The following is a 14587-nucleotide window of genomic DNA, read 5'->3' as shown; positions in this document are numbered from 1 at the left end:
CAGCAAGGAGAAGGCTTCAAGGATGGAAGAGTCAAGAGCAGAACAGAGTAGTATAAGCACATTTCTTCTGCCTTCTGTCACAAATGCCACAGTTGTGCAGTGTATTTGGTATTGAAGAATCAGAACTACAGTGAGTGCACGCATTTTTGCAAAATACAGGAACGCACTGGCAAGCTGGAAATGTTGGCAGGCTTCCTTATCTCCTTTGAAAACACCAAGTAAATCATACAATGTGAATTACATGGTTTGCACTGGATGGGAATTTCTCAAGTATTTAGAAAAACTCACCAATTTTTAATACAATATTTCACAGAAATACTGGTGATGTTTATAACAGCAGAATGAGAACTATTTTTTGTTATCAATTATTGTTACTCATTTGTATTACAGCACAGCACTGTCCAGACACAGAGCAAAGGATAATTGTGATCTTGATTACTTATCTCTCATTTAGCTAGTAGTCTAATTAATTAGTATTGTGTTCTTCCAGGATGTGCACACAACAGAATTACATTTTAATCAATGTTGTGTGACAAAAAAAAATCTTTCACGTCTATTTTAGCCAGGCCTACTCTTATATCTCAAGTTGTTGCTGTTCTTCTATCTCTAAGGACAACAGAGAAAGAAAAGGAGCCAAAAGAGTTTACTGGCATGGCAAAATAAGAGAAGAAAAAATCTTGTGCATATACACTTAGCTTTTGCTGCATTTACTATTAGGTCCCATGCTGGGGGAAAAGTGACAATTCACTGATGTTCAAGTATCAAGAGGTTCATAATACTACTTTTGTTGTGAACTTGGATGACAAACAGCATTGTGTTGTGATAGCAGTATTGCCTGAAGATTGTAGGCCTGAAAGGACTTGTTTGGTAGGGATCAGATGTCTGATAAAATCTTGACACTGCTCTAAGGAAAAAGAGACAAAAAGCAGATATCTGTTTGATAACTCAATAACTCAACTAAGGCATGACAAGTGAAAATAATAAATTATGGCAGTGCTGGAACTGTAGCTGAAAGTACAAGATTGTACTGTGAAGTGCATGATTTGTTCTCAAAACTTTCTCGTATCACCTCAAGTGCTGTCTGGTAAAAACAGAGTGTAATAGTTCTGTACAGTCATTTTACTGATGTACAGCCCAGAGTGAAAGCCACTACAGCTTCCTCACAGGCAAGCAGCTCAGCAACAACAATTGCTTTAAGCACTGTACTATAAAGAAAATTAGTCTAATTGATGAAGTCATATATATTGAAATAATTCCTTGCACAGAATGCCAGTTTCTACCTTCCCCATTGTTAGGAGTCAGGCTGAGGTTGAAAAAAAGTGTTGCTCAGAGTGTTTACTCATCAGTCTATTTTTTATGTTCCTATATTTTTTTCCAACAAAAGCAGATACTAGCAACATTTTTTTTTTCATTCTATTCCTCAAGGAGTTTCCTTTAAGTGGAAAATATTGCTTCCAACTGCTTCTGATACCTGATGATCTCAGCTTTCAGCAAAGGAGTTTCTAATTTCTTCAAAGAACTTGTGGCAACAAGCTACACAAACAAACAAATAAACAAACCCTTTCAGATTAAAAATAAACAGCTACAAGTATATATATACATATATATATGTATATATTACTATATACATATATATATGTATATATTGCCTATATATATATATATATAAAGGACTCTCTCTATATGTAAAGAACTCATGAATGCATTTTCAGACTTGTAAGCCCTTCTCATCTTCTTTTTCAAAAACAATTTGCTGAAGGGACGTCACAGACTGCAAATCACAGGTTATGGCTTTGTATTCAAACAAAAAACCCTCAAAATCTTAAATATCAGAAAATACCTGCATAATTTAGTGGTACCATTAACATCAATAGGCAAACTAAAATTGTAGTGAAAAGAATGGGAGCTTTTATATTAATTTTTTAAAAGCCAATATAATTAAGTGGGAGCTAGTGCAATAGCATCTGCAGAAGATCTATCAGGTTTCATCTGAATTTGAACCTCAGATATTCATGTTTATGTGTGTTGGGAGCCCAAATGAAATAATTTATGACTATCCATGTGTACTTTTTGACAAATAAGGAATGTGTAAAATCACACATAAAGTAGTAATACTAAGAGACTATATGGATGCAATAGTGGAAAAAAAAAAAAAAGAGCTTATACACTTAGAAGTCTTCTTTGGTCTGAAAAGTAATCTACCTTTTATATGCACAATGTATTTAATAACATTGGTTCAGTCTTTGCTAACTTCTAAACTGACAAAGAATCAAAATGAAGAAAATGGTTCACTGAAGAAGCAGCAGCAGATTTTTAGGACTGTCTTGGCAGGGCAATAGAAGGAGAACAGCAGAGCAATAATTCATCATACTATTGCCACTGTTTAACCTGTTGGTTTTTCAAAGCAAGTCCACTTACCATTGAGCATGAGGTCTGGAAGGAATGAAACAATCATACATGATTTTCTCATGTCAGACAGGAAATGCCTTTTCTTGACAATCAGTATCACAGACAGCAGGTACTCCAAGGGAAAGCAAAAATCAAATCACCTCCCTAGAGGTCATACTGGCAACATGGAAATTTCAGGCTTCTGGCTAACTGGTGACAGTACGTAACATTGCTTGCTACCTTGAAGGGATTCAATGGCATGCAGCCTTAGTGACAGAAGAGATATTGAGAGAGATTTGGCCAAATATTTGTTTAAATATAAGCAGCAACAGAGTTCATTATAAAATGATTTATTTTCCTAGGTGTTCCTAGTATGAGATTAAGCAAGACAGATGCAGTCACCTCAGACACAAAGTTTTCAAAGTTGTTCTTTGAATTAGAAATTGGAAATGCTTAAGACGAATTATCTGCATTGATGGATCAAGTTTTTTGTTTCTTTGTTTTGTTTTGTTTTTCCTACAGGTTAATTCTTTTCTCCCTAGCATATGTTCAAGATTTTATTGTCCATGAAAGTGAAGGGCAGAGAGTACAGCGTCCAGCTGAACACAGCTAAGGGAAATGAGATGCATAGTAAATGATGTGCATAATTCCCTGCACATTTATGCTAGTGACAGGAAATCTCAGGTGTGAAAGCATTCAACATCCCATCTGTTCTAAATGTGTCCCCTTTCCTTTAGGGGGGAAATGGAAACGTAAAAAGGCCTTTAACTTTCAGTCCAATGCTACAGTGCCATTTTCGTCATAAGATTTCTTTAAATTATGGAAATAGACAAGTATGTTATTTGGAGCAGTATGGAATTACAAAGAAAGAGACTAAGAATAGCTTAGGATCTAAATTGTTCCCCAGATAACAGTCTGTGCATTAAATACTGTGAAAATTTCTAGAAGAACTCAGAAGCAGTTCTTCTTGTAGAAATGTGTATCTACGTGTGTCTACATTACACAGTGGGAAAGGTTGGTGCTCATTACTTGGAAAAACTTGGCCTGAGGGATCTGGACACTTATTCAATATCCCTTCAGCGTAAGACATCTGAGTCCAAGAAAGAAAAGAACACTTGGTGACAGAGACAGTTACTTGCAACTGCTGCAGGCAACATAAGCATGCTTTTAACTTGTCACCTTTGAACTGAGAAGCCAGATTTTATCCAAGAAATAACCTTTTATAATAAGTCGATTGAATATCTCACTTATTTTTTCTCATAAATTCAGACTCTAAACTAAAGACTCACAGCTGTTTCAGGTGCCATAAGAAGTCACATAAATATGGCTTATTATGACTACCTTAATGCTGAAGAGAAAAAAAAAAAAAGGAAAAAAAAAATGCATTGATTTTCTACACACACACACACACACACATACACATCTAAAATATTAGAATTTGTATTTGTCCTTTAGTCCTACATACAAGATTAGACTTTAGTGGTAGTGTTTTTCTTATTCGTCTCCGGTTTAGAATTGATATATTATTTACTTCAGAGTACTTAAATGTCTTTGCTTTCAGCAGGTTTTCTCTTTTGGCCGAAGGCTTGACTACAAAGAGATCTTTTGCATTTAAGAGATCAAGGCAATTATGTACTCCAAACCATTTCTAGATGAATTTTCACACGTCAGGTGTGTTCTTAGGATACTACGTTTTCATTATGGTAGAGTTTGAAAAGTAGGTTGGAACACTTAAATGTTTCCCTGATTTTCACTGGTTTTCCCCAGTCTAAATCAGTTCTGGGCATCCAAAAAAGCCAGGTCATTCTTAAAGATATATTATGAGTTGTATATTTCCCAGATTAAGTGAACAGCAATCAATAGGATTTTAACAGCAATTTTATAGTTGAGATTCTTCTGAATCTTGTATTGGGAATTTAGCTTCTGTTATAGGTTTTGGTCTAAGATCAAAACTAAATTCCTAGTGACAGTCTGCAGCTTAAACATCTCCCTGCAAATTTTCTTCTCCCAGGACTCTGAAAAATAATGAAAATTTTCAGAATAAACTATGTGAGAAAGATAGCATTTCAAATGCACACCTACTCTTAATTTTTATCTCTCTGCTGAACATTGGACTAGAAGACTAGACTAGAAGAATAGGAAATAAAAATGCATATTAAAAGCCATGAAAGGCTTTAATTTGGTATTTTTAAATGCATCAGCAAGAATCTGTCTGTTTCTGCCATTTCAAGTGCTTAGAGAAACCTTATTTTAAATTCTGTTAAAGATGTGTTACAACTGTTTCTACAGTTCTGCCTTGTGATGTTTTACTAGGTATTTTAGGGATTTGGTAAAAAAGCAATGGAATGCCATTTTGTAGTTGTCATTTTATGAAAAAAAAATAGCAACAGTAGATATATTATATATAAACACTCAGGAGAAAACTATCCATATTCAGAATTAAAGGTGTCATAAGTTAAATTTCAAGAATGAGAAGCAAACTTCTTTTAAGTACTAGAGATACAATTGTTTTGCAATTTTTAGCTTGGCTCAAAGTCTGTCAGATCCAGGAAAAGAGCCCATCTATCATATGCCACAATACAGACTTTAAACATAAACATTCTCTTCTCTCCCATTTGTCTTATTCAACCCTATCCTGCACATGAATAAAGCAGGAGTCCTACGAAACTAAAATATCTCATCAAGTATGAAAAGATTGTCTGCCAAGATGGATTAAAAGTGACAAGCACATTTCATTCTAGGATTTGAGGTCCTGCTGAATAAAATAAATCATGAACTCTAGCAAATTAACACCAGTAACTAATGCTTGCTCCTGACTGAGAAAACTTCCTCTTGGAGTTAAGGACTTTTTACCAGTCACTGTACCTGGATAACATTCACTATCATCTATGAAACTCACAGAACGTTCATCATGAGAATGTTGAAAAATAAGAGTGCAATCACCTTTTCAAACTGTGCTGGCGAAGATAATAAAAGTGGTTTGAACCTTATGACATAACTGCTCTTATTAATTTGAACTTGAAGACCTCATTTTTTTATTTATTTTTTTAACTTCATGAACATATCTTTAAAATATTTTAAATATCAGGCAGTGTTAGAAAGCTTTTTCTGTATTTTTTTTTTTTTTTCAGAAACATCTGAATATTATTCTCCTGGAAAAAATAACCACAAAACCCAAACCAAACCAAAATAATAAATACTTACTAAACTGTTTAAATTCTGCAGAAAATAATCTTATAACAAGGATGAAATTAATCTGCAGAAGATAATCTGATAACAGAGATGAAATAAAATGTCCCCTGTACATCTGTTTGACACTTCTTTTGCTGCTCCTAAGCCACTACTGTGGTGACTTCAAACTAAAAATTGGAATTTTGTTAAGTCAGTATTTATTTTCGAAATAAAGGAAATAAGCCAACAGGTTTATACGCAGAAATCAGTGAAAACGAAGAGTAGAGGCAATGTATTGGATGCAATCTACTGAGTCTCAGTCCATGTCCCACTGAAATACAAAACTGCGTTCTTAGAGTTTACTAACATTGCTCACATGCATAAGTATGTCTGTTTAAAGTAATGTTACATTGGATGTTGTATTGGTTTTGGCAGTTAGTTCCCTTCATAGCAGCTGCTATGGTGAAGCGTTTGGGACTTAGGAGGAAAATAACGTTGATAACACACTGACGTTTGAATTGTTGCAGAGCAGTGCTTACAGTGAGTCGAAGACTTCCCAGCTTCTCACTCTGTCTTGCCAGCAGGCAGGCTGGGGATGCAGCAGGAGCTGGGAGGGGACAGAAGCAGGACAGCTAACCCCAACTGGCCAAAACGATGCCCGATGCCATATGACATAAAGATCAGTCATAAGACGGGAGGGAAATGAAGGAAGAAGGGAAGGGATTGTTTTCCCAATAAACTATTAAGCATAAGGACCCCTGTTTTCCTAGAAGTGGCCTGTCAGTGAGAAGTAGCGAACGTTTGCTTTGCTTCTACACACAGCTTTTGCTTTACCTTGCAAACTGTCTTTATCTGGACCCACAGTTGTTCTCACTTTTACCATTAAAATTTTCCATTCCATGAGTGAGTGAGTGGTTGGGTCAGCTCAGCTGTCCATGAATGTTAGCCTACAGATGATGTCTTTTGTATTTTCTCACAGCCCAACACACTGAATAATTCTGTGAGCATCTAACAAAAATCTTCATATATGCAATTTTGTGTCTCTTTTATGAAAAAATAGTTAATACTCCTAACATTGCATTTTATTAGCTATCAGTTCTAAAAATGATTCCTTTACTGTCTGTTCCAGTTTGGTTTTCCTGTGTTTTTTGTTGTTGATTTAAGTCTCCCCAAGAAATACCATCTCTCAGACTCTCATGTTTCTTCTGAAAACATAATGAATGAATATTTTTGTGATTTGGAACAATTGCTTAGCAGCATGCATTACTTTAATAGACACATTGCTTTAAACTAAGACTCCACCATCTGTTCTGCCCTTTAATTACAAACACAGATATTACATAATTCAGAATTATATGTTTAATATAAGTGATTTAAATCCATGTTTGTTCCCTTGTACAACAAATAAAATGTGCGCCTGGTAAATTTCTTCCTTGTTTTTCAAAATCAAGGGAGGATTGATTTTGTATAATATAAGCAATTTTTTCATTGCTATGCAAATTCACTTTTAGAGAGTTTCTTGACCTGTTATTTTTGAAAACACCTATGCTAAAAGTACAAATTTCCCAAGAGTGTGTTCTGTTGTTTATTTAAATAGAGAAAAACATACTGAGGGTCCTAAGTTTTAGGGACTGTAGGAGGTGCTTTTCCTGGCCAAAAAAAAAAAAAGCATACCATCAGATTCAAAGGTGTGCACAAAATGTAGGAGATATGGTCATCTGGGAGAAGAGGGAGGAGTATATTGTCCTTCTTGTAAGCACAGAGATGAAAGGAGAAGGCTGGCTGCTCTACAAGCTGCCATTCTCCAGCTTTCCCCATCCAACAGCAAATAAGTAACAGGTCATTACAAGGTCACACAGTAAGAACTCAGGTCTTCCTGAAGAATCCGAGCACCAGTATTTCCCTCACTGTATACCACTTCATTTATGATGTCTAAACTCCTGTGACTACTGACATGTAAAAGAAATTTTTGTTCTCCTCTGATTTGTCACTAGTTTCTTGTGATTTTCATTAATATTAAAATTCAAGTGAGTTAAGCAGCCCTTCTATGATCAGTGATGCCTGGAAATGGGATTCTCAAAGGAACATTCCTTATCCTTCCAATGAATTTGTGTGCCCCAACACTTTTGCAATATAATCATTTTATCTTCTATACAAGTGTCAGTTATCCTTACTATAAATATGTGTTAGCCTTTACATTTTGGTACATTGAAAGAGTATTTACATTGCTCACCACCATTTTTGTAAGTACACACATTTTTAAAAACTTAAAGAGATTTTCATGACATGAACTGTGAAACAGTAATCACAAAGCTGAAAATTGTTTAAAATAGAAAAAAGAAAGCTATTATATTCTACGTGATGTGTTCATCATAAAAGGTATACACAGGTAAGTATAAAAATTAATAAATAAGAAGCAATACATAGTTATGCACACAAGCATATAAACAACATATAACACACTACTACACACACCCTTCTAGAGCACATAAATTCTAGAGCACATAAACAGATTTACTCTATGTTCGAAAAAGTTCATTACTAGAAAACATAAAACAGCAACATAGGAAGATTCCTACATCAGCCCAAAAGCAGTAGTGATTATAATGAATACTGCTTTGAATATTTTCCCATACTTGTATTCTGTCCAAGAACGTTACTACAGTACTACCAAATACTACTGTGGAAACTGGGTGAAATATCTAAAGAAGATTAGGAGGTCAGTGACCAGTCCTGAGCAAGCACAGGCAACAGGGTCAGATGTTGAACTGACCTAAATAGCTGAATCTTCAGCAATGCCTGTGCATTGTTGAGCCAGAGCTTGAAAATACAAGTCTTTAATGTTCATGCATAAATTAGCAAATACCAGAGATGTTAGCTTCCATGGGAGGGAACCGGATATATGTACAACTAACTCAGGCTTTGAACATTACTTCTTTTTAGCGCTGCATAGTCTCTTTCAGGCTGGTTGGGGATAAAGAGGTGTTGCAATTCAAACAAGTCTCTTACAAGGATAATTAGCCTCACAAATAAACCCATACTAATTTTAGTCAGTTAGCAGGGTGACAGAGCTTAGGGATACAGAGGCTTTCAACACAGTGCAGTTTTGTAAGGATTTAGCATGTGCTTTCACAAGAATCAGCATTTAGCCATTAGAATGAAACTTGGAAAATAGCTGACCGTTTTTGTCCTGTTCAGACCAAAAAGCTTGGAATTCTTCAAAGAGTATTAAACTAACCTGGGGAAAAAGAAAAGAAAAAAAAAGAATGTGATTCTCACATTTTAGTAATAAGATTATTTTATCAATGACAAATGGTCTGAGAGAAGTGTGGCAACCTATTTTGTGACTGGAAGTTCAAGACTGCACCTCCTTCCTTTGGGGCCTTGTATGCAACGTTGTCTAAACCTAGAGCAATACTTGGATCTGTACAAAAGGGACCTGTGACTCTGGAAGGATTAAATAAAACTCTCTTTTCCCCCTCTTCCACAGAAAAGATCCATTTTTTAGAGCATTTTTATCCAGCTGTGGTTGCTATAATGCACTGTAAGAAAAGTAAGAAATAGTTTAACAACTGCTGTTGCTGTAAGAATTTTGCTCTGCTCAAAATTATGAGTGTTTTTACTGAAGAGATTTGAAAATTTCTGCCATTTAGTACTTTAAAATTCCAGTGTCTTCATTCAGCTGTCTCTTAAGAAGGAATTAAGGAGATAAAGATATATCAGGAACTTGATTAAATTAATGTCCAGGCAGGGAATATAATAGAGTAAAAATAAAGAGCTTAAGGAAAAAACAAATAAGGAAAAAAAACAGAGATGGCAAAAAAAAAAAAAAAAAAGAACATCCTTAAGCTCCTATTAGCAGAGGATTTTTATTAATGAAAGATATATTTTTCATTTCTTTTCAGCTAATCTAAATAAAGATGTTATCAATTTCTTTTACTGCACTGTCACGTTAAAGTGAATTTATCAGAGTCAAGAAATTGAACATTTCAGAGTCAAACTAAGGATTTTCACTGAGACAGTTTTGCAAAGTTGAACATACTTAATAAGGCAACAGATAGATTTGGAATTGTTGCTGATAAATACATATACTGCAATAGTGCTAATAACAGTGATAACAGTACTAGTAAAATGCAGTCCCGGGTATTCCTTAACAAAGGTTTTTTTTGTTGTTGGTGGTGGTGGGTTTTTTTGTTTTGTTTGTTTGTTTTTACACTGACTCAACTTTCCTTTATATTCTAACCTTATTTGTTCCCTCCCTGGGGTGATGTTTAGCATGGTTTGGGTGAAAAGCTAAGTACTATAGTCATGTATGTTTAGCATGTACTTCATTAAGCTCATTATCATATTCAGAGGTGTTAACTTCTGTGTTAATATTCATTTTACACATAATGAAGCAAAAGGCTTCATTCAGGCCCTCAAGATTCTGTTCTCCTGCCAAAACAGGGCTGTCCCATAACACAAGACTCCCTCCTTCAGCAACCTCTCATACAACGTTCGCAGACCTCCATTTACAAAGTTTGTATAAGAGATAAACAAGAACAAACTGCTCAATTTTCCTTTGCCCAAGGCTGTTGCTAATCAGCGATGCTTATAAGTCTCCACAATGCACTTAAAATAATGTTTCTGATACTTTCTCCACGGGGAAGGGGAGGGATGAATAATCCAAAGTGAAGATACAAAATACAGAATTAACATGCACTTAAGAGGCTAGGAATTTAGATGAATCTGTGTAACACGTATGTAAAGCACATTTAGTGTATTTATTCAGACCACTTAGTTGCCTATTGAGTACCAATGGCAAAGTTTCTGTGACATGTTTAGCAATAGTCATCATACATGTTATTTTAAGAAAAAGCATTCTTTCTAACACGAAGACTAGTATAAAATTCAGTGTATGTTCAATTCATAAAATCAAAGCAGAACAGAGTATCTGATTATTTATCCATTTTCTTTAAAATAAACTTTTTAGATGATTTTCTGTCCTGTAAATTAGCCATCCTCAGAATTAAATAGAGAAGGGAACATATGGCAAAATGGCTAAAGCAATCCAGAGAATGGATGGATGGATGTTGAAAGAAGCTGATGATTAATCTCATATGCCTAATTTTTCCCCTCCTTATTTCAGCATAGTTGTTTTAGGTTGCCTTATTGATACAGGCAAAAACACCTAATATGTTTAAGCAAATATCATAAAAAAGTAATTGCACCTAAGAATACATGGTCAACTTGATTGGGAGTCTGCTTCTGCAAATGTAATTCTAACAGTGAGTTTCTTCAGACACTAGACAAATTTTGATGTAAACAGCTGAGATGTAACTAATAAAAACAGACCTCTAAATAACATAAAATACATATCAGAATGGACACTGGTATTCATCTTGCCACAGATGTCATAGAACCTACTACCGGTACATACAAGGTAGTATGAGAAATGCACTGTATACCTCTGGAGCGTAAATCTTTCCAGCAGCAAGAACATACATAAAAATCTTTCATAATCTTTCATTTCCTTAGACTTTCACACTTGCTTCTCAAAATAACAGAAATTAAGTAAATATTGAAGCCCTGTTCTAACTCTGCAGGAAAAGTTACAGGGACCTTTAGTATATTTCAGATTCAAAAGGTGTTTTTCTGACTTGAGTGGGTTTAGGAGCCCACAGGGAAAGTGCTTTCCTCTGAGCATTGTACCCACATAACTCGATAACTGCTAGAGGCCCAGTCAGTGGCACACGTGATCTGGTTGGTGACTTCGGGGTGCAAGCACAGTTTTTTTGCGCATGCACACCTTTTACCTTTTCCAAAATGCATTTCAGGCCTAACAAACTTTCCTAATAAAAATACTGTCAACACACAGCATGGTGTTGCAAATCAGCACTTTCGGCAGAGGCTGTTTCATTACAAAATCCCAAAGTAGTGCTCATAAACAACCCTGTAATTGTTCACAGCATGTCAATGAGGAAAGGCTTTGATAATTTTATTTTGGCAGGAAACAATAGTGAGGAATTAAGTTCATAAAACTTGACTTAATTGTGGATAAAACCCTGGCATACAATTCTGCTACATTTCAGAAGCCAATTAAAGTGTTTACAGATTAGTCAACATCTATCCATCCAATTCACATCATCAGTATGCAGACAGAAATGGAAATGCTAAATAGAAATAAACAAATGCCTGTAATTTATAGTTGTAGAAAGTTGTCAGCTGCTTCTCTCAGCTTAGTGATCTGTCAGAACTTCTTTTCTAAACTATCAAATTCAAGGAATTTGATATTGCCTTAGAATTTGTCTAGTCATATATTTCTGTAAACATTATAGCATTTCAAAGACAGGAATGTCATGAGATAAAACAAAGACCTTCTCACACATAGACAATGACCTTCTTGATCCATATTTGCAATTCAAAGTGGATATTTTTAAAACCTTTTTTAAGTTTCTGAAGCAATCTGATAAAAATCCTGTTTGCCTGATCAATAACAAACCACATGCAAAAGGTCAGTTAGACCTTTTTCTTCATAACAGAAAAGCAACAGCTTATTCACTGAACTTTAATGTCGAGAAAAATAAAATCACAAATAGGATAGAACTTGTAGGGAGAATACATCTATTTTGTCATTTAAATGTAGTATTTGCTGGCACTAGATAAATTCTTGAGGATTTTATATAGTTCATAAAGGGATTTTTGTTTAGTTGATTCAAATAAACTATATTGTAACGTTTGTAATTTATCATTAATTAAATTTAAAATTATAAATTTTACATGAAATGGTTTTAATTTTATGAGGTGTAAAAAGATCTAGTTTGAGCATTAATTGGTTTATAGTTTTAAGAGGAATATCATCCTTTAATTTCAGGACAGAAGGCAATTACTAATGGAAATTTTCTCTAATGATTGTATCAGGATGTCAGATTTTCACTCCTGGAGTCAGAACATTAGTATATCAGAATATGCCTGGAGTATCTGATCATGGTCCTGGGACTGTATCTTGTGCACATGAAATTATGGCAAAATAAAAACAGCAGAGCAGTTTTGTTCCTGTTGGGGGGGGGGGGGGTGTATTTTTTTTGCTGTTTAAGACAATAATAAAAATAATTGCTTTTTAAGTTCCATGACATACACTTTAACCTCATATAACATGACACACACTAAACTAAACTAAATAAAATAAGATAAAATAAAAAATAAAATAAAAATTTCAGGCTTTGTTTCTATAAAGATAAAAGTTATTCTGCCCTAAGAATATCTTGTAATAAACACAGCGTGAGGATTCAAAAAATGATTTAGCTTACATTTTAACTTTGTGTTAAAAAGCCCACACTCCTATACCATATGCTGCTGTCTGTGGGAAATGAATAAATAAATAAATAAATAGAGTTACTAAAAACAGAAGGAAACTGCACAGAAAATCAAAACATCAGCTGTTTATCAAGGTTTTTCTTTGTGGAAGAGAGTGAATACTCCACAGATCAATTTCTAAACAAAACTAAGAGGACACACACCCCTCTTTTTATGAATACAGATTTCCAGGGGAGTGACAGCCCCACACTTTGAAACATTACAATTTCATCTTCTCTAAATAAAGACCTCACATACATGGAATAGAGGCTATGGGGTGTCCAGGGTGCCCTCTCATCCCACTTCAGCCAACACTCAGATCCAACATCAATAACAGAAAGAGTTGTTAGCTCTTCTTGTTCACTGCAAAAGATTCACACTTCCCCGGAGCTGGAAAGGGGCAGACTGTACTTGTATATCTGGAGCAAAACAGCAGACTGGAAGGTTTCCAGGAACCTGGGAATTGAATTTTGCCCCAGCTATGACAGAAATCCAGCTGTCTCCTCTACAGTTGCCTTTTTTGTTGATCCACCTCGAGTCCAATGGAAAACTGGATTCTGCTTGAAAGAAAAGCTGAGGAGTAGGTTGGAGAGCTAAAGGAATGGTGCTCAGCTTCTAAACAGCCATCTCACACAGCCCATGATATTTATCTTGTTACATCCACATTTCAGTTCTCTATTTCCTAAAGTCATAGTGATTTTTCCTGCATTTCTGTTCTTAGATCTTCTGGGCAGAAACTCCATTTTACTCTGATACCGCAGTGTCTTACCTACAGCATCTGGTTCCCGCCTGGGGCCTATTTGCACTCTTGTGAAAAGAAAAGCACTGGAAAACAGATGATGGTTTTGCAGGTCTTAATAAACAGCATTTGCAGACTGTCTGAATTGAACTTCTCTTGGCATACCTGGGAACCCTGTAGGGACCTTGTAATTTGTTTCTCCTGACTAACTGGTGCAGGTGCAGCTTGTTACCCTCATCCTGGATATTAAGAAGACAAGTAGGCTTGCTTCAGCAGAGAGAAGCAGTAGGAAGATAAACAAGGAAGAAAGTGCTGGTAGTTTACAAAGTATAATAATTTAAAGGGGTCAATATATGGATTTGTGCACATAAATGCAGTAGTAGCCACCTCTCAACTTGCTCCTTAGGAGGAATAACACAATAGGATGATCACAAAAAGCCTACAGGGTATTTGTCTTCAATTTGACTATAACTTGCAATTTAGGAAAAGAAGGTACTAAAATGCTGTATGTACTGACATGGTTCTAACCTTAAATAATAGCAAACAAGAAGATCAAAAGAAAACCTCTGAACTGGTGATAAGGAAGTAATATTGAACTAAACGCGACTATTTAAAATAAAATAGAAGATAGATAATTCACAAGTTCAGTGTACTGTGAGTGCTTTAACTGTAAAGTAACCTTTGAATTAGATCTACATTTTTTTTTCCATGCTCTTTGCTTTTTAACACATTCTTAGTCTTTTTATATCAAAGAGAATAACAAAGCCACAAAATTTTAAAAAAAGTTTTGAAACATTTTATCAGGACCACAGTATAGTGTCAATATATTTGACAGAAATATACTCTGCCCTGGAATATTGTGTCCAGTTCTGGGTCCCTCAGTTCAAGAAAGACAGGGAAATGCTTGAGTCCAGTGAAGAGCCATGAGGTTGATTAAGAGCATCTCCCTTAAGA

General features: G+C 35.2%; 1 long non-coding RNA gene across 1 annotated transcript; it reads right to left on the bottom strand.

Annotated features, from left to right (window-relative positions):
- Positions 1-4322: 4322 nt before the first annotated feature.
- Positions 4323-13783, bottom strand: LOC308185053. The gene is made up of 3 exons (XR_013943092.1): positions 13153-13783; positions 8740-8797; positions 4323-4403 (listed from the first exon to the last, which is right to left on the bottom strand). It is a non-coding gene; the product is annotated as an uncharacterized lncRNA (long non-coding RNA).
- Between the last annotated feature and the right edge of the window lie 804 nt (positions 13784-14587).

Source organism: Anser brachyrhynchus (assembly GCF_964034855.1).
Source record: "Anser brachyrhynchus genome assembly, chromosome: Z".
Lineage (NCBI taxonomy): Eukaryota > Metazoa > Chordata > Aves > Anseriformes > Anatidae > Anser > Anser brachyrhynchus.
Note: the sequence above shows the minus strand (reverse complement) of the source record. Positions and strands in the feature narration are given on the sequence as shown.